Below are 24,957 nucleotides of genomic sequence, written 5' to 3' on the forward strand. Positions count from 1 at the left end.
ATTTGTTGGTTAAAGGGGCACTCCGGCTTCATTGTCGACACCGAGTTTTCGATGCCAAGACGAAGGTAGGTGAAAGAGAAGACCTCACGAACAAGAACGAGTCTCCAGAAGCGATCGAGTCAAGCAGGAAGACGACTTAACTTTTGAATTTCACCGAGCGAGCGCTGATGACGTAATAAGGGATTAGCTGGCCAGTGGAAATGCGCCTGCGCACCTACATTTCACACACTTTTTGGCTAATTTTCAATCGAAGAGGAGGTTGTTTTCTATGTTCTCCCAACTTCGTGAGCGATCCCGTCTTCTATACCCCTTCAGGTACCCTGAAGGTCCTCCAGAGGAGAATTTATCTCCGGCAAAGCGTTGTTGATCCGCTTAATTCGTCTCGAGACATATTCACCCAGTGAAGTGCTGATAAATGTAGAATGTTGAATCTGTGATAATTGGTACGGGCTGACAGATGTTGCTTGATTGACGAAGTGCGATTCTTAGCTCCATTGGGTGTTGTCTCCTCCAATGTCCCGTCATCTCGCCTCTTCGTGGCATCACCACTATCCGTCTCTTCGCGTTTCCGCGGCCTTCCACGTTTCTTGACACTAACCGTTGGGTGCGCGATACCCAGTGTCCTTTCAGCTACGTCTCCTCCATTGCGGATTTCTATTGAGCTTCTTACTCCAACTTGTCCGGTGTCAGATATTGAGGTTAGTTTTCGCGGTCTACCACGTTTTCGAATATTGACTGTTGTTGACTATTGACTGTTCTTGTCACGTCGTGAGTTGTACAGTGATAATGTTTTCTCAATATTGTCACGTGGTAGATGTGCGTTGCATTTGGCTGTGTTAGAAGCTTTGTATATCCGTAAGTTAGATCCTGAACTTTGAGTACAGAAAGAAAATGCGTTGTCGCTACAATTGTTTGGTATTACTCCTCGTCGAGGTGGTATCAATGTAACTTAATTTGCTCACTATGTTGTTGTCACTATTATTATTTTCCTTCGAGTTTTGTGTCGTGCTAAACTTGATAATTTTCCACCTTGTCACGAGTGTTGTTATCTAATTATCTTTACGCTATAATTATAAGTTTTAGTCTTTCCAACTTGAGCCATTCCCTGTATAATCCTTGATGAGAAGGGACCGAACACGTTCGGATACTTATGACAAGTGCCTTATTATGACTGGATGTGTGTTTGCGTGGATACTTGCGACCCATAACTTACCTTCGTTTTAAAGTATTATTATTAAACACTGTGTATTGAGCAGGGAGTGGTGCTTTCTTGCAGGTTTGCCGAGTCGAAGGTTCGATGGACTTCTCGTGTGCTCTGGATGGCAGTCGTGAGTCAGTCAAGTGTCAAGTAAAGTCGGCGGAATAGCGCGAGCTCCGGTGTGGGGAGCAAACCATTTATTATTATTGTTATTATTATTATTATTATTATTATTATTATGTAATAACTGGTGTATATCATTATCATAAGCCACACACATCGGTATAGATTATCAAGATGAACAGCGGAAGACCACCATGAAACCAGGGTCGGTGGGCGGGCAACTGCAACTACCACGAGGAAAAACAAGGACCACGACGGAAGGTTCAACGGAGTTGTGCAAAACAAGAGCAAAAACACGAAATTATTAATTTTGTGAGTGAAAAATACTTTTTTTGCATTCATATTATTGGTACTGATATGCTGAAATTTGCAATAAAGTCTACACAAGAGAGAGATTAGAAGCTTTGTTACAACTCGGAGTTTTACGTATTACTACGATCACCAGGCAACAGATGGATCCAAAACGGGCAGCCAGAACATAAAGGGGAGCAAGGTGGGAAATTCTGACGAGTATCATAGGCGACGCGTATCATAGCGCAAGAGTCAGGTGCAGGCGTGAGGTTGCCAAGGCTTCAGACTTGGGGTTATGCAGCAGCAGTTCCAGCGTGAATGATATAGAATAGAGCCGGGGACTTGATATGCCAAATCCACAAATGCCCACACCATTACACGGAATGTTCCTGCAAAGCCGGAATATGACTATAAATCCGTGCCATCTTCTGTCTGAGATAGTGTGAATGCAGAGCTCGCTGATATTGACTGGCATCTGCGTGCCAGCAACGTCAATGATGCGCTTTTGTACTTTTCTTCCATTCTCAACAGTGCCCTTGAGAAGCACCTTTGGCAATTCGGAAAGCAGCCGTATTCTCAACAGTGCCCACGGCCCAGTCAGCCACCCTGGGTTGACGCCCATCTCCGCACAGCAATCAAGTGGAAATATGATCTCTATAGCTTTTTTAAGAAGTACCCAACACAACAAAACAATGAAGTATACCAACAGCAGCGAAATATAGTGAAAATCCTGACGCGAACAAAGTACAGAGCTTATATATCCGCTCAGTGCAAACTACTTTGCAGAGTAGACACCGTCCATCGCTTCACCAGTTTGTGAGACAAGCAAGAATTCGAAACGTATCACGGGAAATTCCGTCACTCACCACAGGGACTCAGCAGGCGGCTGACCCTTTGGCCAAAGCTACCGCATTAAACGCCCAGTTTGCCTCTGTGACTCGGCCAGATGACCCGTTGCTCTCTATTCCCCTTATTCTCACCCCCTCGGAGCCCTCAGCTTGTTTCACGTCCGTCATCGACACAACTGCCACTGTCCGCCGTCAACTGAAGAAGCTTCCGACGTGCAAGGCATCTGGTCCCGACGGCATCCCCAACCGGGTCCTCAAGGCCCTGGCACCATCCATAGCATTCCCTTTGTGCCATATTTTCAACATGTCATTTACCACGGGCATATTCCCTTCCGCATGGACAACAGCGAAAGTCGTACCTGTACACAAGAAAGGTTCCCGCCACGAACCTGCAAACTACCGCCCTATCTCTCTTCTTCCCTGCGTGTCCAAAGTATGTGAACGCATCTTATGATCACTTATACAGGCATGTTTCGCCGTTTCGGAGTCCCGCACAATCTGGGTTTCGTAAAGGCGACTCCACCTCCCTTCTACTGACCCGCATCATGCAGCAGGTGTGCCAGCATAGGGATAACAGAGCGCTTGCTGATATTTGCTTCTTTGACTTGGCCAAGGCGTTTGATACCGTCTGGCATCGAGGACCTTTAGCCAAGCTCGAGCATGCATTCAGGTAACGTAAACAACCACTCTCCTGGCTGAAACCTTATCTCTCTGGGCGTTATCAGTACGTAACTGTGCTTGGAACATCCTCGGCTGCAGAGCCAGTATAGTCAGGCGTTCCTCAAGGATCAGTTCTTGGTCCCCTACTATTTATAATTTACGTAAACGATTTACCTGCAGTCTTCCCTGGAACGTCTCTGTTTGCTGACGACAGGACCCTTCTCACCTCATCAGCTTCCCTCACTGGCCTGAAAACAACTTGCCTGCTGGCATTCAGGAAGTTCTTTACTGGATGTCGTCCTGGAGATTGTCCCCAAATCTATCAAAAACAAAGATCATGCTCTTCCCGCCCCAGCCAGAGTTCACAACCCTCATCCATGCCAACTTTCCAAATCCAATTGACATAGTGTCTTCTCACAAACACCTTGGCATTGTGATTGACTCTGCGCTCTCTTGGGTACCCCACATGGAATATATCTGTAAAATATCAAGTAAATCCTTAGGAATTCTCTCCCCCCACTGCTCTTACCTTCCACTTTCTTGCAAGCTTCATTTTTATTTAGCCTACCTTCGCCCAATATTTGATTATGCCGACACGTCTTGGGTTGGATTATCCTCTTCCGCTGCTGCAAAGCTTGAAATACACCACAAGAAAATCCTTAAAATTCTCCTCCGCCAATCCCGCATGCTCTCATCATCCGCCCTTTATAAAATCGCTCACACAACCCCGTTATCACATGGACGCAGTGCACACCTGGCTTCTCTTGTCCATTTCATTAAGCTTGAGTTGTGCCCACCTCATCTCATGTGTTTTAATTGGTTCTCTTCTCTAAGAACTAGACACTCGCTCTTACGCCCTAAGTGTAACTCATCCACTCTTTTGCGCTCCCCTCTCTTTATTGCTTATTCTGTTTGGCTCACTCTACCCAGAGAAGTTAAGGATCTGACCTCACTCCGCCTGTTTAATTTAAGATCCGTGCCGCCCCTTATTTACTACGACATACATAGCTCATTATCCACATGTCCTTTCCGTCTCTATGTTTTTCACTGTTTTTATTGGACATTATCTTTCTTTACGGAGTTGTTGTTGCTGTTCATTTTGCTACTCTTTCTTTTTTCCCTCCCCTTACTTGTATTTATCGCCGTGGTTGGCAATCACCCACTCCCTTAACATTGGCTGGTGTTTCCACCGAGTCTTGAGATGTTGTAATAAATAAAAATAAAAATATACTCACACATACACCCACACTCCCTTCCTTTTCTCACATACACATACACTCACACGCGCATACACGCAAATAGCCCTTTCCCAAAGGTGCTCGCCCTTTTTTCGTCCTTTTTGGCCCTTTTTGGAAAAGCTCGTTTCTTTCGCCCTTTATTGCGTTTTTTGGTAAAAATCGCCCTTTTTGAGCTTTTTTAGCTGAAAAAGTGCTAAAATCGGTTTGCTCATGCATGCAATCACAGTTTTCGAGTGCTCGATGTGCCTCAGCACGCCGTTTTGGGGGGGCAACAAGATGGTGAGGCTTGTACCCGGTGTACACAATGCGAAAAAATAGGATTTTGAACTATAGTCCTTTTTTGGCCTGTCGTGGACCCATAAATTGAAGAGTGCGTATTCATTTCTCAGCTCGGGTTCAAATCTGAACATGTACATGTACATGTATAATGGCTATGCTTCACTGAAAAAAAGAGCACTTGTTGCCTGTTTTAACTGAAAAGGAGCACTTTCTCAGCATATTTTGAGGGACGCGAAAAGCACTAAGTGCGAATTAAAAGAGCACCTTTGGGAAAGGCCAACACGCACACACACCCACACACGCACACAAATAAAGTCTACATCAAGTCTACACCAAGGAAGTAACACTGTACTTGTTCCAACTTGGAAACCACGCTATGTATAATTGTAGCTGCAAATTAGAAGTGCCGGTATTGACAACCTCTGTCTTGACAATCTGTCACCATTCTCGCTCCACATACACCGACATAACGACATGGACCCAGACAACAGAGGCAGGAGCACACAGAGTGAGGGTAGTAGGCCGCAGCCAGATTTGAACCGGAATGCAGAAGAAAACTAGGAGCAACAACAGGGGGACAGGCCTAAGGAGGAAAGAATTAGTACGTTCATTCATCTAACATAAATAAGCCGGGACAAGCACCACTTGGGACCGTCAGATTAATTTCTCTGGACCGAGCCAGCCGGGAAAAAACCCTCGCGCCGACGGACGCACGAATGAGGGAAAAAACCGGGCGTTTAACCCCAAGTGGCAACATGGCAGCATAAAAACAGGCACAACATAATCTACAGCCAAGAAGGAAATGGGAGAAGATGTGCAGAGTCAGGCAAAAAGAACAGCAACGAAAAGAGAAAACATCAGATTCCATATTCGCAAGGAAAATAATTTTGTTGCGCGAGAAATCATTTCTCGCATCACTCGCTCCGCTCCGCCGGCGATAAATATAACCGTCCTTGAGGCTCGGGAACTTCAGGCTTAGCTGATAGCGACTTCCTCCACATGGCAGCTTGATAATTCAATTAATTGGCCCTTGCAGCATGCTTGGCTAGCCTAGCGCCTCCAGGCTGTCCAGGCTGTGTGTTGACAGATTTGTGGAGAGAAGGCAGAACTTGTGGGACAGATTCCGCCTTCAAAACCATGGAAGAGTTCACCGTTGATCCCTACACTTCGATTCACTGACATTACGCCCACGAAAGGGTGAAAAGACACACCTTGTGAAAAGGTTTGGGATCGTGCGCCTCCGCCCGTACTAACCGCTTGCATTGACAGTGGGGTGGTCTGATGTTCGTTCGCCGACATAGCAATACGTTGTCGAGAGTGACTCCTCCAGTGTCGCGCCCGTTCGTCACTCCATGCGAAAGATTTCTCACATTCACCACAGGGGTAGGGTTTCTCGCCCGTATGAGAACGCTCGTGGGTTACTAGGTTTTCTCTTCGGGTGCAACTAAACGGGCACGACTCACAATGGTGTTTCCGTTCTGGATGTACTCCTCGGACATGACGCTTTAGCTCATCCACACTTTGAAATATTCCATCGCAGTGTTTGTCGAAACATTCATAAGAACCGGTCGTCTGTGTTGCTGACAGTGGCTCTCGCTGTGCCCTGCCTGGAGAATGTCCGCCTCCAAGATTCTGGAAATTTGAAGCCGATGCTGGTAGTTGCGTAGATTGCTGAGAGAACGATAATTCAGCACCGGGTGGTAGCCAATGAAGGTTCCCCAAGATAGAACTGTGCCCGGGTGTCGCCATCATCTACGGATGTCTCACTACAGCTTAAATTGTAGGTACCGGTATTCTAATGCAAGAAGAAATGCAATCACAACTTTACTCATCTGAAAGTAAACTGGAAATGAAGATATTGAGATCACGTTGGCGTATTATATAGATCGAGGGATAACATGGATGGCACAGAGATGGCTCTCAGCTGGAGATGATTACGTGCGGCAGGCTAGCGAGTAGGGTGCAGCGGATAATGGCGGCATTATATTCGGCACTATGAGACTTAGACTATCCGAGCATCAGAGCATTAGATTGGAACAAAAGGAGCATTATGTAAGGTTCGAGTGGCATTACGAGTTGCACAGTGGGTAATATCGGAAAATCTCTGATTTTTCGCAACAATCGGCTACATCAGTACATGAAGTCATGATTCATGAGATCCGACCCTCATATGGTCTGAAATTGGTGCAGCTGGAAGTTTTTATTAAGTGGAAGGCATTGTACGGGTACATGGCTTTGTGGACACGTAACACTTTTAGCACTTTAAGTTTAAGTCTTTGTCCGCTGTATGTAGCAATGCATTTACGTACATTATACGTACCGGTAAAAGTACACACTCATGTAAAGTGCAGTGTCACTGGCCAGGATCTTACTTCTGACGACTTACCTGACCTTGTTGCAACCGGAGCACCGGTGTCATATAGTAGAATGACCCCCGTAGTGGAAGGCCCCCCCCCCCCCCGGTCATTGTACTATATAGTAGATTGCCCCCGGGGTCACTCTACTATATAGTACAACGACCCCCCTCGGCCGCTATTTTAGTAGAGGTTCGTGAACTCCTGAACTCCTGAATAATCCAAAAGGAGCAAGGAGCACACAGAAAACGCAAAGGAACACTGAACTTGCAAACTTTCTTCCAACTCCAAAACAAAAACAATCCAACACAAGGTGGGATGTTCATGTCTCCTAAAGAGGAAAAGTGCGCGACCTATGTACAAATGTTGTGGACTTTTCACCACATATTCTCACAATCAAGAGTACATAACCCCGGACTCTTGCCACAATCCATAATGTCCACGTGGAATCTGTGGTATAAACTCCATCCCTTTCTACCTGCACGTGCGAAACGACAAGTCTGGTGGACTCTGTAGTAGAATGACAGCGGGCAATCTACTATATAGTAGAACGACCCCCAGGTCATTGTACTATAGTAGATTGCCCCCGGGGTCACTCTACTATAATTATTATAGTACAATGCCCGGGGTCCATCTGCTGGGGGGGGGGGTCATTCTACTATAGTACACCGGCACTCGCAGCCGTTCATTTTCGCCCCGCCACTGTCTACCGTCTGCTAGCGCGACTCGACATATCAAAGGCGACTGGTCCTGACGTCATTTTCGCCCGGGTCCTGAAAGAGTGTACCAAAGAACTTGCGAAGCCTTTGTCCCAGCTATTCGCTCTCTGTTTCAGGTGCGGAGTTCAACCAGAATCTTGGAAGACCGTTAACGTGGTACCGATCCACAAACGGTCCTAGCGCTCTGTTCTGGAGAACTACCGCCCAGTCCCGTTATTATGCATAATGTCCAAAGTAATGGAAACTATTGTCAATCGCCAACTGTTGAACCATCTTGAGCGCCAGCAGCTCCTCACTCCCCACCAGTTTGGGTTCCGTAGAGGTCTCGGCACGGCACACGCACTACAGGCGCTTCATAACGCCTGGGTGGGCATCGTTGGCGAAGGTGGCGCGGCACGAATTCTCAATAATAATCTTTATTAAAGGATCTCCCAGAGGCGATGGCCTGTCGAGGGATCTCCTGATGCAAATCATGCAATAGAAATAAACAGTGAGGAAAACTACACGTGTTACAGTATATGCTACATAAATGAGCAATAAACACAGGGCTGGATTGTTCAAAATAAAACAATTAATTTAAATGTCCAGGGATATACCACTACAGTCAAATTTAAAACTTTTCACGTGCAAGCGATATTGCTGCTGAAATTTAGAAAGTGAATCTTGGGATGTCAGCCATGGTGGAAGGCAGTTCCACAGCTTTCCGATTTTATGCCGAAAGAGAGAGGAAGAGATGCGGCAATGAGAATTGAAAATCAGTTTGTTTGGTCGGCGTGTGCTAGAAGAGATATTGATGTCAAAGCGGGAAAGATAATCTGGGTGCCAATGGATATACTTGAACAAAACGGTGATGGAAATGTAAGTGCGTCGCAAGTGAAGGGATTCCAAATTACACAGCCTATTTAAATTATTCTTCGATTCATAGCGATCAAAATCAATCTTCGCAGACCGCAGCAGGCATCTGCAGATCTTTGCTTGTAAAATGTCAAGCGATTCTAGCTGGTTAGCAGTAAGTCTGAAGCACCAGACAGGGATAGCGTACTCTACTGTGGGCCGTACATATGACTTGTAGAGTAGGGCAGTATGTGCATGCGATAGATGACGGCCCATAAAGCATAACAAATTTGCACATTGGCGAAACTTTTTGAACACAGTAGTGAAATGGTCTTGGAATTTAAGATTAGTGCTGATCTCTACGCCTAGATGGATTACGGTACTTTTAACATTGCATGAGTGGCACGTTGTCCATTTGGACAGACGAAGAGGGTGGAGGAGCATAGTTGGAGAACATGGTGGTCTTGGCCGCAGAAAACTCCCCGTGAATGCCTCTAGCCCAGCGCTGGCAGCTTGTTAAATCCAACTGGAAATTGGCCAAATTCTCACCAACAGGTAAACCGATGTTATGAGTGTTGAGCAGTGCAACATCATCAGCAAATAGATAAGGAGCACTGTGGGTCAATGTGTCGGGAAGGGTATTCATGTAGGTTAAAAACAGCAGGGGTGCAAGATGTGAGCCTTGAGGGACACCACAATTCAAAAGATATTGGGGAGAGGTCATCTCCTTAACCATGACAGCTATCGTTCTCTGATTGAGGTAGCAATCAAACTATTTCACTGAGTTTCGAGCATATTATAGCACTCAGCCTCTCAATCAGTGTTGGATGATGAACCTTATCGAAGGCTTTCCTGAAGTCAAGAAATGCACAATCATAATTATCTGTTGTGTTTATCCGAGACACGGGCCATCTGGTGAGTAAGCAGGATAAGTTGGTCCGTTGCTGATCGCTGTGGAACATATGCAAATTGGGACGGTGATATTAATTTGTTGCGATGCAGGAAGCTGCTGAGACTCAGTGCTATCCGGGATTCGAAATGGCGACTGACGGGATGCAGCAGTGAAATAGGACGATAATTTGTTGGTGAAGAGGCACTTCCTTTGCCGTTATATAATAGGGTAACAGAGGCCGATTTCCAGGAATTGGGGAAGCACGAAGTAGATAAGCTTAAGTTAAACAGGAATGAGAGGGATTCACACAGTAAATCTGCCATTGAGCGTAGTACCGGTATCCTGTGAATTGCTGAGGTGGATTTTCCGGGGGGATAGGTGTGTTAGGTCGTAATGGACTTGACCAGGACTAAATTTAGAAATGCTGTACAAAGTGGTGCAAGCACCTAATGATGGCGCTCGAGAGGGTTGCCCATTCATTGCCGGTGGCACTGAACGCTGGGCTGCAAAATGTTGAGCAAGAAGATCGCATTGTTCATGCTCTGTGGTGGCGCTGGCGTCACCATCTGTAAGATCAGGGACTGACGACTTGCTGCCAGCAATGTTACAAAACTGCTTGGCATTTTTCCACCATACATATCCGCCCTTACTGCAATTCTTTGATATACTAGCAGCCTCACGGTCAAGGAAAGCGTGTCTGGCCGCTCAAAGATTCTTTCTGTCAAAGTTCCGCGATAAGCAATAAGCTGCTTTCGCCTCAATACACTGAGGGTTGCGCAGGTAGGCACGGTACAGTACATTCTGTCTCCGCTTCAGTTTGTGTAGATTTGGCGTGTACCAGCTCTGCTTTCGACGCTCCTGTTGACTGGTCAAGATAGAAGATCTGTCTACTAGATTCTGAAAAAGAGATTTCCACGCTTTCCAAGCTGAATCCACAAGTTCAGTCCCCATTATGCGCTCAAGAAACGGTTCCTGTTCTATTAGTATGCGCAGTCTAGCGAAATCCGTTGTTCTGCGTAGTCGACATTCTCGACGCTGGGTTGGTGTGCAGAGAGATAGCGAGGCAATGACAGGACAATGATCAGATAAGGGCTCAAGTGTGTGTGTAGAGTATAATGTCTGGTATGTTGGTTGCTATGATGTCGAGCAACGGGTTTTGACCGCTTCTAAGATTAGGTCGTGTACCAGTCCCTTCATTCATCACATTGAAACAGAACTTCACGAAAGCCGACTGCAGAGCCCTACCATTGCAGTCTGTGGTGTCAGTGTCTTTCCAGGCTCGGTTCTTGGCATTGAAGTCGCCTACAATTACGCTATTTTGTCGGTCAAACAGATCAGAGAGCTGATCGAGCGTAGATATTAAAGAACTTATAGGTTGTCTTGGGGCCCGGTACCAAACAGATACGAAGGTCGGCTTGGATGCTTGATCTCAACAGTCATCATTTCGCAGCTACGGTACGTAAATTCTGGGTGAAATTCGCAGCTCCAGTGGTCCTTAACATAGATTGCTACGCCACCCCCACCAAGCTGTGACCATGGTAGGGATGTACTGCTTCTGTCCTTTCGGTATAGTTTATAACCTGGTATGGTTACAACATTATCAGGAATGGTGGGATTTAGCCACGTTTCTGTTAGACAAAGAATATCCAGAGACTCTTGTGTCAATAGGTTCAATACTTCGGCTTGTTTACTCAGGAGTCTATACCAGTTGGTAATACATATTCGCCATGCTTTTTGCTTCGGAGATCCCCGGGGTTCCTATGCCGAGTTGGTTTGCAGTAACCTCTGAATTTCTGCATCTGAAGCTGTTTTACCTTCCACAAGTATGCTGTCAAGTGGAAGGGAGCATTTGACACAATTGGCGCGGAGTTTCTTGAATGTTGGTAAGGTACGGCGTCGAGTTTCCTGTTGCTTTCTTGTCAGGTCATGATTAACGTATACGTTATGTGCACCATGCTTCAGGCCAAAACGATTTTTCATGAGGTGCGCCTTCGTATCTGCATTGGTTTTAACGTGAATTAACCTTGGTTTGTCCCCAGATGGCTTGCCAATTCGCTTTACCTCGATTGTGGCAGGGTTGATTTCAGGTACCAAAGTACGAATGAGTTGTGGGAGATTTTCGCAGTCGATATAGCCGGCGCCTTTGACCGGGTCTCACACGTGAACCTCCTCTACAAGGTCCGGCAGCTCGGCATTACTGGCACTCTCCATAGCTGGCTATCGTCTTATCTTGACGGCCGTTCACTCCAGTGCTTAGTCGGCGGTCAGATTTCTTCTCTCTACCCAATCTCTGCAGGGGTGCCCCAAGGCAGTATATTGGGCTCTACGTTGTTTCTATTATACGTGAATGACGCTGCCGATGTTCTTGATGGCAATGCTCAGCTTGATCAAATTGAGGCCTACGCGGACGATACGACACTATACCGTATGGCAGTCTAGTATCCTCAGATCAGTGCCCTCGGGACGCTGCACACACCTTGCAGGTATCTACGAACCGCCTGCATGAGTGGGGTTGCCGGTGGAAAGTGGCTTTCGAGCCCACCAAGTCACAGGCTATGACTGCTACCCTCCGACGCACTGACCTAGACCTGCCCTAAATTCTGCTTGGTGGTACCCCTGTACCGGAGGAAACCAGCATATCACTGCAACCGCGCCCAGCAGCGTCTTGGCTTTCTCTGACGAGCGGCCCACATTCTAACGCCAGCTGGCCGAACGACTGTCTTCAAGGCATTCGTGAGGCCCCTGAGGGAGTATACCCCGCTTGTGTGGATGGGCGCGCCAGCCAGCCACATCCAACGTCTGGATAATGTTCAACGCCGCGCACTGCGCATCATTGGCCCTGGTGCAATTCTCACCAGTCTGGCTATCCGCCGGACTGTTGCTGCTCTCTCGTGCATGTACAAATTGCATTTCATTACTGGTCCTCCTCAGCTATTTGCTGTATTGCCACCGCATCGCGTTTCTCCAGCCAACCCCAGAACCAGGAACCAGCACAATAATGCCACTAGCCACGCCTATCAACTGTCAGACACGCTCCCTGTCTCAGCTCCATCCGTTGTGAAGCGTTCGTTCCCGTACTGCTGTATTGGCGCATGGAACTCCCTTCCTGACAGGCTGCTGTCGCAGCGCCCACACAAAACACGTTTTCAGTCATTCAAAACAAAGGTCTACCGACACCTGAGAGACAGCAACTGGTACTGGGCAACAGATTCCCTGTAATTTTTCGAGCTCGTCGCTTGCCGGACCCGCTAATCCGCGTACCTGGCCTTGCTCAGAGTGCTCAGCTGTGTTTTGCATACATGGAAAAACTTGTTATGATTCTTTTCTTTTCTCTGTTTATTCTTTTACCAGGCGTGGGCCATCCCCTGGATTATCAAAATGGGTGCCTTATTATTTTTCTGTTTTTTAGCTTGTTTTCTTTACACTTCTTTGTGCGAGTTTCGTATCAGATCTATTAAAAAAGTTCATAAGTTTTGGTTGATGAAGTTGACATGTACATTGTACATCAGTCCAAACATTGATAATAAACAATCTCTTTTCATCTTGTTTTTATTTTTCTGAACACCTACCGGTAGTTTTACCCATTCTACTTCCCCATAGCTAGATCTAGCTTTGCTTTACATTTCTGTTTCTTTTTTCGTGGTGCGTGCTTGTGGCATTGAAGCCGAGACCTTTGGTCGGTGGAGCCCTTGGTACCTCACCATCACTGCTGCCCAGTGCAGCCCCTGCTCAGTAGCTGTTTGTTTTTGTCCACATAATTATTTATTTTACGAGTTGGGTTTGTGAATAATAGTAAAAAAATAATAAAAAAACACGACGTACGTTTCGCCGTATGGTTCGTGACGGCTCATCAGGTGTCCAATTTGAAACTCGGATGTTGAGCCAATAATAAATGTAGAAAGGAAAAGGAAATATAGATACGAGTTGAAGTTCAATTCGTTTTCGCAAAGCTTCCCCTTTTTTACTTTTCTTTGATATTTATGACCCACCCAAGTTGGGTGGTGTGCTGCTTTGCTGCTTCGAATTGTAGTGAGACCGCTTTGTCAAAATATCCTACTGGTTTCGTCATAGTCCAGTTACAATCGACATTCTTTGTTCCGTTGGGACTGTAGCTTTTGCTCATTTTCGTTGCGCTTGCCTTCCCCTCTTTGGTCTTTACATAACCTTGAACCTTCCAAGTTGGAAGGCTGTCGGTTAGCGCTACGGAAATGTGTTGAAGCTAGGTGTCAGGATGTCGAATGTCTCAGTACTCTGTCAGTTTTGTGCCTATAGTTGCACTTTCTGACTGTATAATATCTGGTTACAGTGATGGAGAGTAACTCTCAACTCGTATCTATATTTCCTTTTCCCTTCTATGTTTATTTTTTTATTTTTTTGTGTCACGCCCGGCGCTATCCTGACTGAATCGAAAAATATAAAATTCAATAACAGTAGGATGAGGATACACTTTTCACTCACGAAGCAACTGCTCAGTACATGGGGAAGTGGGCTACCGGAGCAATCACACTCACCACCGTAGTGGTTTTCCAGAAATGAGTGGGAGCAAAAACCACGCTCGCAGCCACATAATAGATAAATAGCCGAAACCATCTAAATCAGTCAAAAAACCGCCAGCAAGCGGGAGAAAAGACCGCAAAATCAAGTGACACAGCATAGCCAGTGGTGAACACTGGGTGACTAGGCAGCAGAGGAGTGCCTGAAAACAATGACTCCCTACATTCCTAGCCGCGACTGCTCAACCGGGCTAGAGGAAAAACACGCCTTTCGCCCAAAAAAACCTTTCTATTTCATTAATTCCTGCCCCGCTGCCAGTCGGACCCAAGAATAGAAACAACAAGAAATTGTATGTATTAACCGGTGTATGTCATAATCATAAGCCACACACATCGGTATAGATTATCAAGATGAACAGCGGAAGACCACCAAGAAACCAGGGTAGGTGGGCGGGCAACTGCAACTACCACGAGGAAAAACAAAGACCACGACGGAAGGTTCAACGGAGTTGTGCAGAACAAGGGCAAAAACACGAAATTATTAATTTTGTGAGTGAAAAATACTTTTTTTGCATTCATATTATTGGTACTGATATGCTGAAATTTGCAATAAAGTCTACACAAGAGAGAGATTAGAAGCTTTGTTACAACTCTGAGTTTCACGTATTACTACGACCATCAGGCAACGGATGGATCCAAAACGGGCAGCCAGAACATAAGGGGGAGCAAGGTGGGAAATTCTGAGGAGTATTATAGGCGACGCGTATCATAACGCAAGAGTCAGGTGCAGGCGTGAGGTTGCCAAGGCTTCAGACTTGGGGTTATGCAGCAGCAGTTCCGGCGTGAATGATATAGAATAGAGCTGGGGACTTAAATGCCAAATCCACACATGCCCACACCATTACACGGAATGTTCCTGCAAAGCCGGAATATGACTATAAATCCGTGCCATCTTCCGTCTGGGATAGTGTGAATGCAGAGCTCGCTGATATTGACTGGAGCTGGCATCTGCGTGCCAGCAATGATGCGCTTTCGCACTTTTCTTCCATTCTCAACAGTGCCCTTGAGAAGCACCTCTGGCCATTCGGAAAGCAGCCGTATTCTCAACGGTGCCCACGGCCCAGTCAGCCACCCTGGGTTGATGCCCATCTCCGCACAGCAATCAAGTGGAAATATGATCTCTATAGCATTTTTAAGAAGTACCCAACACAACAAAACAATGAAGCATACCAACAGCAGCAAAATATAGTGAAAATCCTGACGCAGACAAAGTACAGAGCTTATATCCGCTCAGTGCAAACTACTTTGCAGAGTAGACACCGTCCATCGCTTCACCAGTTTGTGAGACAAGCAAGAATTCGAAACGTATCGCGGGAAATTCCGTCACTCACCACAGAGACTCAGCAGGCGGCTGACCCTGTGGCCAAAGCTTCGGACGTGCAAGGCATCTGGTCCCGACGGCATCCCCAACCGGGTCCTCAAGGCCCTGGCACCATCCATAGCATTCCCTTTGTGCCATATTTTCAACATGTCATTTACCACGGGCATATTCCCTTCCGCATGGAAAACAGCGAAAGTCATACCTGTACACAAGAAAGGTTCCCGCCACGAACCTGCAAACTACCGCCCTAGCTCTCTTCTTCCCTGCGTGTCTAAAGTATGTGAACGCATCTTTTATGATCACTTATACAGGCATGTTTCGCCGTTTCTGAGTCCCGCACAATCTGGGTTTCGTAAAGGCGACTCCATCTCCCTTCAACTGACCCGCATCGTGCAGCAGGCGTGCCAGCATAGGGATAACAGAGCGCTTGCTGATATTTGCTTCTTTGACTTGGCCAAGGCGTTTGATACCGTCTGGCATCGAGGACTTTTGGCCAGGCTCGAGCATACTTTCAGGGTACGTAAGCAACCACTCTCCTGGCTGAAATCTTGTCTCTCTGGGCGTTATCAGTACGTAACAATGCTTGGCACATCCTCGGCTGCAGAGCCAGTATTGTCAGGCGTTCCTCAAGGATCAATTCTTGGTCCCCTACTATTTATATATTACGTAAACGATTTGCCTGCAGTCTTCCCTGGAACGTCTCTGTTTGCTGACGACACGACCCTTCTCACCTCATCAGCTTCCCTCACTGGCCTGAAAAACAACTTGCCTGCTGGCATTCAGGAAGTTCTTTCCTGGATGTCGTCCTGGAGATTGTCCCCGAATGTATCAAAAACAAAGATGATGCTCTTCCCGCCCCAGCCAGAGTTCACAACCCTCATCCATGCCAACTTTCCAAATCCAATTGACATAGTGTCTTCTCACAAACACCTTGGCATTGTGATTGACTCTGCGCTCTCTTGGGTACCCCACGTGGAATATATCTGTAAAAATCAAGTAAATCCTTAGGAATTCTCTCCCCCCCCCCCCACTGCTCCTACCTCCCACTTTCTTGCAAGCTTCATTTTTATTTAGCCTACCTTCGCCCAATATTTGATTATGCCGACACGTCTTGGGTTGGATTATCCTCTTCCGCTGCTGCAAAGCTTGAAATACACCACAAGAAAATCCTTAAAATTCTCCTCCGTCAACCCCGCATGCTCTCATCATCCGCCCTTTATAAAATCGCTCACACAACCCCGTTATCACATGGACGCAGTGCACACCTGGCTTCTCTTGTCCATTCCTCTCTTGGGTACCCCACATCGAATATACTAGTCTGTAAAAAATCAAGTATATCCTTAGGAATTCTCTCCCCCCACTGCTCCTCCCTCCCACCATATTTGATTATGCCGATACGTCTTGGGTTGGATTATCCTCTTCCGCTGCTGCAAAGCTTGAAATACACCACAAGAAAATTCTCCTCCGTCAACCCTACATGCTCTCATCATCCGCCCTTTATAAAATCGCTCGCACAACCCCGTTATCACATGGACGCAGTGCACACCTGGCTTCTCTTGTCCATTCTATTAAGCTTGAGTTGTGCCCACCTCATCTCATGTGTTTTAATTGGTTCTCTTCTCTAAGAACTAGAAACTCGCTCTTACTCCCTAAGTGTAACTCATCCACTCTTTTGCGCTCCCCTCTCTTTGTTGCTTATTCTGTTTGGCTCACTCTACCCAGAGAAGTTTAGGATCTGACCTCACTCCGCCTGTTTAAGATACGTGCCGCCCCTTATTTACTACGACATAAATAGCTCATTATCCACATGTCCTTTGCGTCTCTGTGTTTTGCACTGTTTTTATTTGACATTATCTTTCCTTACGGAGTTGTTGTTGCTGTTCATTTTGCTACTCTTTCTTTTTTCCCTTCCCTTACTTTTATTTATCGCCGTGGTTGGCAATCACCCACTCTCTTAACATTGGCCGTTGTTTCCACCGAGTCTTGAGATGTTGAAATAAATAAAAATAAAAATATACACACACGTACACCCACACTCTCTTCCTTTTCTCACATACACATACACTCACACGCGCATTCACGCACATAGCCCTTTCCCAAAGGTGCTCGCCCTTTTTTTCTCACTTTTGGCCCTTTTTGAAAGAGCTCGTTTCTTTTGCCCTTTATTGCGTTTTTTGGTAAAAATCGCCCTTTTTGAGCTTTTTTAGCAGACAAAGTGCTAAAATCGGTTTGCTCATGCATGCGATCACAGTTTCCGAGTGCTCGATGTGCCTCAGCACGCCGTTTTTTTGGGGTAACAAGTTGGTGAAGCTTGAAGTTGTACCCGGTGTACAAAATGTGGAAAAAGTGGGTTTTTGAAATTTACTTCCTGTTTTGCCATTCGTGGACCCATCAATTGAAGAGTGAGTATTCACTTCTCAGCTCGGGTTCAAATCTGAACATGTACATGTACATGTATCATGGCTATGCTTCACTGAAAAAAGAGCACTTGTTGCCTGTTCTAACTGAAAAAAGAGCACTTTTTCAGCATATTTTGACAGATGCGAAAAGTACTAAGTGCGAATTAAAAGAGCACCTTTGGGAAAGGCCTACATGCACACCCCCCCCCCCACACACACACACAAATAAAGTCTACATAAAGTCTACATCAAGGAAGTTTCACTGTACTTGTTCCAACTTGGAAACCACGCTATGTATGTGTAATTGTAGCTGCAAATTAGGACTGCCGGTTCTGACAACCTCTGTATTGACAATCTCTCACCATTCTCGCTCCACGTACACCGACATAACGACATGGAACCAGACAACAGAGGCAGGAGCACACAGAGTGAGGGTAGTAGGCCACAGCCAGATGTGAACCGGAATGAAGAAGAAAACTAGGAGCAACAACAGGGGGACAGACCTCAGGAGGAAAGAATAAGTACATTCATTTATCTAACATAAATAAGCCAGGACAAGCACCACTTGGGACCGTCAGATTAATTTCTCTGGACCAAGCCAGCCGGGAAAAAACCCTCGCGCCGACGGACGCACGAATGAGGGAAAAAACTGGGCGTTTAACCCCAAGTGGCAACATGGCAGCATAAAAACAGGCACAACATGTCTACAGCCAAGAAAGAAATGGAAGAAGATGGGCAGACGTGAAGGGTGGGAGGGTGGGGACACTGGTGAGACACCAAAAACTGACTGAAGGAGTCGGGCAAAAAGAACAGCAACGAAAAGAGAAAACATCAGATTCCATATTCGCAAGAAAAATAATTTTGTTGCGCGAGAAATCATTTCTCGCATCACTCGCTCCGCCGGCGATAAATATAACCGTCCTTGAGGCTCGGGAACTTCAGGCTTAGCTGATAGCGACTTCCTCCACATGGCAGCTTGATAATTGGCCCTTGCAGCATGCTTGGCTAGCCTAGCGCCTCCAGGCTGGTCCAGGCTGTGTGTTGACAGACTTGTGGATAGAAGGCGGAACTTGTGGGACAGATTCCGCCTTCAAAACCATGGAAGAGTTCACCGTTGATCCCTACACTTCGATTCACTGACATTACGCCCAGGAAAGGGTGAAAAGACACACCTTGTGAAAAGGTTTGGAATCGTGCGCCTCCGCCCGTACTAACCGCTTGCATTGACAGTGGGGTGGTCTGATGTTCGTTCGCCGACATAGCAATACGTTGTCGAGAGTGACTCCTCCAGTGTCGCGCCCGTTCGTCACTCCGTGCGAAAGATTTCTCACATTCACCACAGGGGTAGGGTTTCTCGCCCGTATGAGAACGCTTTTGGGTTACTAGGTTTTCTCTTCGGATGCAACTAAACGGGCACGACTCACAATGGTGTTTCCGTTCTGGATGTACTCCTCGGACATGACGCTTTAGCTCATCCGCACTCTGAAATATGGCATCGCAGTGTTTGTCGAAACATTCATAAGAACTGGTCGTCTGTGTTGCTGACAGTGGCTCTCGCTGTGCCCTGCCTGGAGAATGTCCGCTTCCAAGATTCTGGAAATTTGAAGCCAATGCTGGTAGTTGCGTAGATTGCTGAGAGAACGATAATTCAGCACCGGGTGGTAGCCAATGAAGGTTCCCCAAGATAGAACTGTGCCCGGATGTCGCCATCATCAACGGACGTCTCACTACAGCTTGAATTGTAGGTACCGGTATTCTAATTTTGAAGAAGGGCTGAGGTTTCCTGCAGCTTCATCTGTGAAAAGAATTTGGGTGGACACACCCATTCCCATAGCGCTGCACATCACATCCGAACCAGTTCCGTTATTTTTACAACGTTTCGGCACTTGGCCATCGTCAGGTTATAACAATGAATACCGTGGAAGCCACACAAGAGCAGTATATACGCAGAGTGTAGCGCCAAAAAAGATGCGAATTATGTCACCTAGTATGCAGGAGGGGGGGGGGGCAGAGAGAGAGAAAAGGCGTAACGAGCACATCACGGAGGAGAAGCAGCAGAAGGTAGCGCGCATTGTGCTCTGTGAATGGCGTTACGCAGAGTGTAGCGCCAAAAAATAAAATGATGCGAGTTATGTCACCTCTATACAGAGGGGGGGGGAGAGAGAAGGTGCAACTGTGCACATCACGGAGAAGAAGAGCGCGCCGTTGTGCTCTACGAAGTGAGGGTACATGCCAAATAATTATGGTGTTAATTCTAGCACAGGAGGGGAGCACGGAGCCCCATGAGTCAATGCACTATGAGGTTAAACTTCCATGCCAAACTGTTACCACCAGGGACGCGACGAGGCATCAGGAACAGAATGGATTTGGGTGACCCGCCTCAGATTATAATTATTCAGTGATATTGAAGTAGCAGCAGGGGAAGCTGAGAAAATTCACAACAAATCCCATCCGGTGCTTATGTTCACATGGGGCTTGGCATCATGAATCTCAATCGCCTCGCGCAGTTTGCGACGGGCTCGATCAGGCTCTCTTCCTATTACTTCAACTGCAGAGAATGCACTTTGCGCATAGTTAAGCTTACATCCAGGGTGAGTGGTACGAAAATGTTGGCCCCATGGCTTGTCGAGTTCCTGGCGTCTTGCCTCACCATTATGTTCTTCCAGGCGAGTTTCCAGAAAGCGGCCAGTCTCACCAACATATTGTTCCGGACATTCTTTGCACTTCAGCTGATATACAACATTCTTCTGCATACATACATCCTGTCCCCCGGATAAACACGAGATACACGGCCCCTTTGGGCGACCTCTCTTTTTCGGTTGTAGCGGATTTGCAGCCTTGACACATAGAGGAGGAACGAGGGCGGAGCGACACAATGTGCGCCTCAGGCTACCAGTGTGCTCATATACGACTCTAACCGGAATTTTATACTTTCTGATTGCTTTATTCACTGCTTGATGTACTTTATCTGACTTATATGGAAGGTTTAGAAATGCACAGTAGTGGACTTTACGGTGATGAGTCTATCCTGTATGCTGCAAGATCTTGCCATGGCCCAGGGAGTGAACTCGCTTACTCGACTATCCCGGTTTTAGTGAACCAGCATGAGTGGTGCAATTTGTCCATACCATGTTGCGAGCTCACAGTTGTTTGGGCAGGTTTTGAGCTGCACCACGAAACAAAGCGAAATAACGGCGTGACTGTAGAGCAAGGAAGCGGCGAGACGGCACTTCCAGGACGAGACAGGCAGTAGAGATGGGTTCACAGCACGAGCAACCTCTCAAACCCTGCCGGTACTCCACAGTTACAAGAAAATGTCGGACTGGACGACGCGCCAATGCCTTCTAAAACTTATTCCGATTTCGTTTAGTTTTCACAAATACCATCAACATACGGCCCGCTAACGGTATGCCAAATTTCAGCGCTGCCCGGTAAACGGTTTTTGAAATACTCGCGACCAACTTTTTGCTGGGTCCTTCGAGGATGTGGGTCTCCTGTACGGTGCTGCCAACGACCTGCCGAATCTGCGGCTCCGCTGACCATCTTGCTCTCAAAAATAAAGTAGTAAGTAAACTACTCCCTGCCCTCAACTGCCACACCAAGCGTAGACGATGGTAGACCCGTGTGCTTGAATCGGAGACGATCTGACGAGTTTGCTGTTTCTGATTCGAGCACCCAATTTTCAAATAAAAAATCCGAAGGAAATACGACCATTTTACTGCGTACTGTAGCTTGTGTTGTAGCGCCCCCAGGTTCTGAATTCCTGCTGGGTGGGTCAAGCCAGACTCCCTTCCCTGTTCCATCGCCTCTCCAAAAGTATTTTCTGACATTGTTGAGATTTACAGATGAGAAATTCCACACCTGTCAAATCGTTTCTGATTCGAGCACCCGGCCGGGTGCTCGAATCAGAAACGATCTACCACCAACTATACCACTTTCAATAAATCGTGACGCCATTTTGTTTTAACATGAATATCGCGGATTGGTACGGGCTGACCAGGGCTTTTACGACTCCCTGGGGCTGACAGATGTTGCTTGCAGCTTGATTGACGAAGTGCGATTCTTAGCGATTCTTGTGACGTAATAAGGGATTAGCTGGCCAGTGGAAATGCGCCTGCGCACCTACATTTCACACACTTTTTGGCTAATTTTCAATCGAAGAGGAGGTTGTTTCTATGTTCTCCCAACTTCGTGAGGGATCCCGTCTTCTATACCCCTTCAGCCTGAAGGTCCTCCAGAGTAGAATTTATCTCCGGCAAAGCGTTGTTGATCCGCTTAATTTGTCTCGAGACATATTCACCCAGTGAAGTGCTGATAAATGTAGAATGTTGAATCTGTGATAATTGTCGACGATGGAGAGAGAGGCTGATAGCCGCTGTCGCAGGGAGAGCGAAGCTGCTGGAAGTAACAACGGGGAGCCCGTTTGTATCACCTGAACAACCAGACTTCAAAGCAGCTTGACCAATGCCTCGTTGCTTGTCGTGAATATTACACCGATATGAATTACTACAAGTATATTGGTGAGTTTTTATCTTGTTTTGTTCGTATGCTAGTACCCTGGCCTGGAGTTCTCGTTATAAAATTCCTATTCCCTGCCGTTTTCTAAACATTCCGTGTAGTACTGAACACGTGATCAAGTATTCCGATTTGGGTAGATGTGGAATTTGGACATAATGATACTTTAATTATGGTAATAATAATGACAGTTCGCATATCACTCATTGCATGAGGTCAACGTATCTGTTGACAATTTCGACATGTATTTAAAAAAAATCTATTTTCCAAATAGAGCGTTTGAAGAAAAATGGTTGCCCAAATACTACAAAATTGATTCTGCAGTTCTACAACTTTAGGGTTCACGGCATGCCACTAAAAGCACCCATCACGTGCGCCTCCATTTTGGATTATGGACGCGCGCTACAGGCCGCGACAGCGCCTATCGAAGTAAAAAAATATCGACTCGAAGTCTAGCCGGAGAGCGTACTTTTTGAATTTTTCCTTGGCTTCAGCCTTCAGTGGCTTCACTTCACTCGGGCTTTGCATTTTTGCTTCGGTTTTTCTGACTGACCTGGACTTGATGATGGCGGCGGTGGCGGTCTTGGCGAAAGATCCAGTTCCATCTGAGACACTCTGTCGTCTTTTCTTATCTGCTGAGGTTCTGGCAAAGCGCAGCTGCATCGAACCTGACTAGATGTAGCTGCACGCATCCTTTGTTTGCCCTGCAAATCTCGATCTGTTTCTCTTCTTGCTGCTTGGCCGCTGATGCCAAGGAAGAAAATATTCTTCCTGTAAAGAGGCCGAAACTGAGCAAGGGCACGTCAAGATATGTAGGGTATACAAAGAAAAAGAAATGTCATGGTCGTTTCAGCAGCTCACGACAGCCAACACGCTTCATCGTGTCGGGATTGGAAGTATCCAGCACGGCTGTTCCGAGCGCTACTGCTCTTGTTATTCTTCTTCAGAAATTCTGCACACCTTGTCGGCCAAAGTACGCGCGCGCGCGCGTGCACGGAAAATAGATGCGCTGAGCCGTTTCTTGTTCGATTTTGACAAATAATGGCTTGTTGTTTTGCTCTCGACCTTGGCTATCCTTCTACCGTTCAATATTTTACGGAAACGCAACGGCTCCCCCTGTTTTTTTAGCCGAACTTTGGCCAAAGTTACTAGAAAACCCGAAACTCGTTTGAAAAAATACGAACGGTGGAAGTCTTGGAACGACTTTCGTGCGTGTGGATTCAAAAATTCAGGCAGTTTGAGCCAACCGTAATGAATCCCGTAGAGTTGAAAGTGAGTGATATTGATGGGAAAATGCGATTTGAGCACTGCCCGATTGTGTGGTACAGTATATGCACGCGCCTGTCACTTGCATGATGTAGCTGGCGACGCTAGCATGCCAATCCGTGAACCCTAAACTTGTACTGAAATCCAGTCAAAGTAAAAATGATTCTTCATGACAGTTGGGGTCAACTGTCATGAAGTTGACCCTGATCTGTCCCCGGGGAAAATTGCAATTCCGCGGCCGCGTTTTTTTCCGCGTTTTTTGCGATTTTTTAAAAGACCGCGTTTTCCGCGATTTTCCCGCGTTTTTTGAACTTTTTTGTTACACTACACGTACACACAGTGCACTGTTCGGTCAGCAACGTCTCATCGTGGCGGCTTTTTACTCAAATATGACGAGTGCTTACACCAGAGACTTGTAACTGATTGATTTCACTACATACTCACTGAAAATTGCCGCACATCAATATTATTCACCGCATATTTACCGCATATTTACCGCAAATTCACCGCAAATTATGCCATATTATGCCGCGTTTTTCCCCGCGTTTTTTGCGATTTTTTCCGCAATTTTCCCCGGGCACAGCCTGATGCTCCTATTCCCACTATTTCCTCCTTACCTCCACCAGCAACTACATTGCACTCCCTGATGATCACCTCATCGACTGTTTACAAGTATATCGCAAGGCTGCTTCTGAACGAATCCCCCGGAGCAGATAGGATCACCAGTGAGATTCTCAGGAAACTGAGGTACTTAAAGGGGAAGTTAAGGCAAAAATTAATATAATTTCACCAGTTGTAGTCTTCGGGGTGCTGAGTCGAATGGTCTTGGTCCGAGAAAGCTGAGACGCTCCCTTCCTCCTTGAATCCCAATCGAACTCGCGCACTTCCACCGAAACTGGGTGACTGCGCCCTACTAGATGGGGATTTGTATGCAAAATGTCACTAAAAGCGCCATTTCGTTCTTATAAAAGCACGGATGACCGCGATTGTCCCATATGTTGTAGTCTTTTGGACGCTGAGTCGACTGGTTTTGGTCCGAAAAGGCTGCGATGCAGCGTTCCTCCTTTATTCCCAATCGAACATGGTTGAACAAGCGGTCACGTGCTCCTGCGTACACCAGTCAGCTGGTCACCGTGCCTGCAGGGTACAACTTACTAGCCTGTTTGACCTTTTTTGGGTGCAGTCCTGTCACTCGAGTTGAACTCGAGTTGAACCTTGGTGTGAAAGTTGTCGCCTGCTGGCGTGGTGACCAGGTGATTTGGGCATCCAGGAGCACGTGACCACTTGTTCAACCACGTTCGATTGGGAATAAAGGAGGAACGCTGCATCGCAGGCTTTTCGGACCAAAACCAGTCGACTCAGCGTCCAAAAGACTAAAACATATGGGCAAATCGCGGTCATCCGTGCTTTTATAGGAACGAAATGGCGCTTTTAGTGACATTTTGCATACAAATCCCCATCTAGTAG

At 46.6% G+C, this 24,957-nt stretch overlaps 1 protein-coding gene across 4 annotated transcripts in view; it reads left to right on the top strand.

The window, feature by feature from the left end:
• Positions 1–24,957, top strand: part of LOC135823747 (uncharacterized) — a 47,860-nt gene that overhangs the window by 17,974 nt on the left and 4,929 nt on the right. Inside the window, exon 1 of one of the 4 annotated variants that reach the window (XM_065336589.1) lies at positions 21,872–22,229. The exons of the other annotated variants lie outside the window; for them this stretch is intronic. The gene's annotated coding sequence lies outside the window, so the exon portion shown is untranslated. Of the gene's footprint in view, positions 1–21,871; positions 22,230–24,957 lie in introns of those variants that run through there. 4 annotated transcript variants of the gene reach the window in all.

The sequence above is a fragment of the Sycon ciliatum genome, chromosome 8 (genome assembly GCF_964019385.1).
Source record: "Sycon ciliatum chromosome 8, ocSycCili1.1, whole genome shotgun sequence".
In the NCBI taxonomy this organism is placed as follows: Eukaryota; Metazoa; Porifera; class Calcarea; order Leucosolenida; family Sycettidae; genus Sycon; species Sycon ciliatum.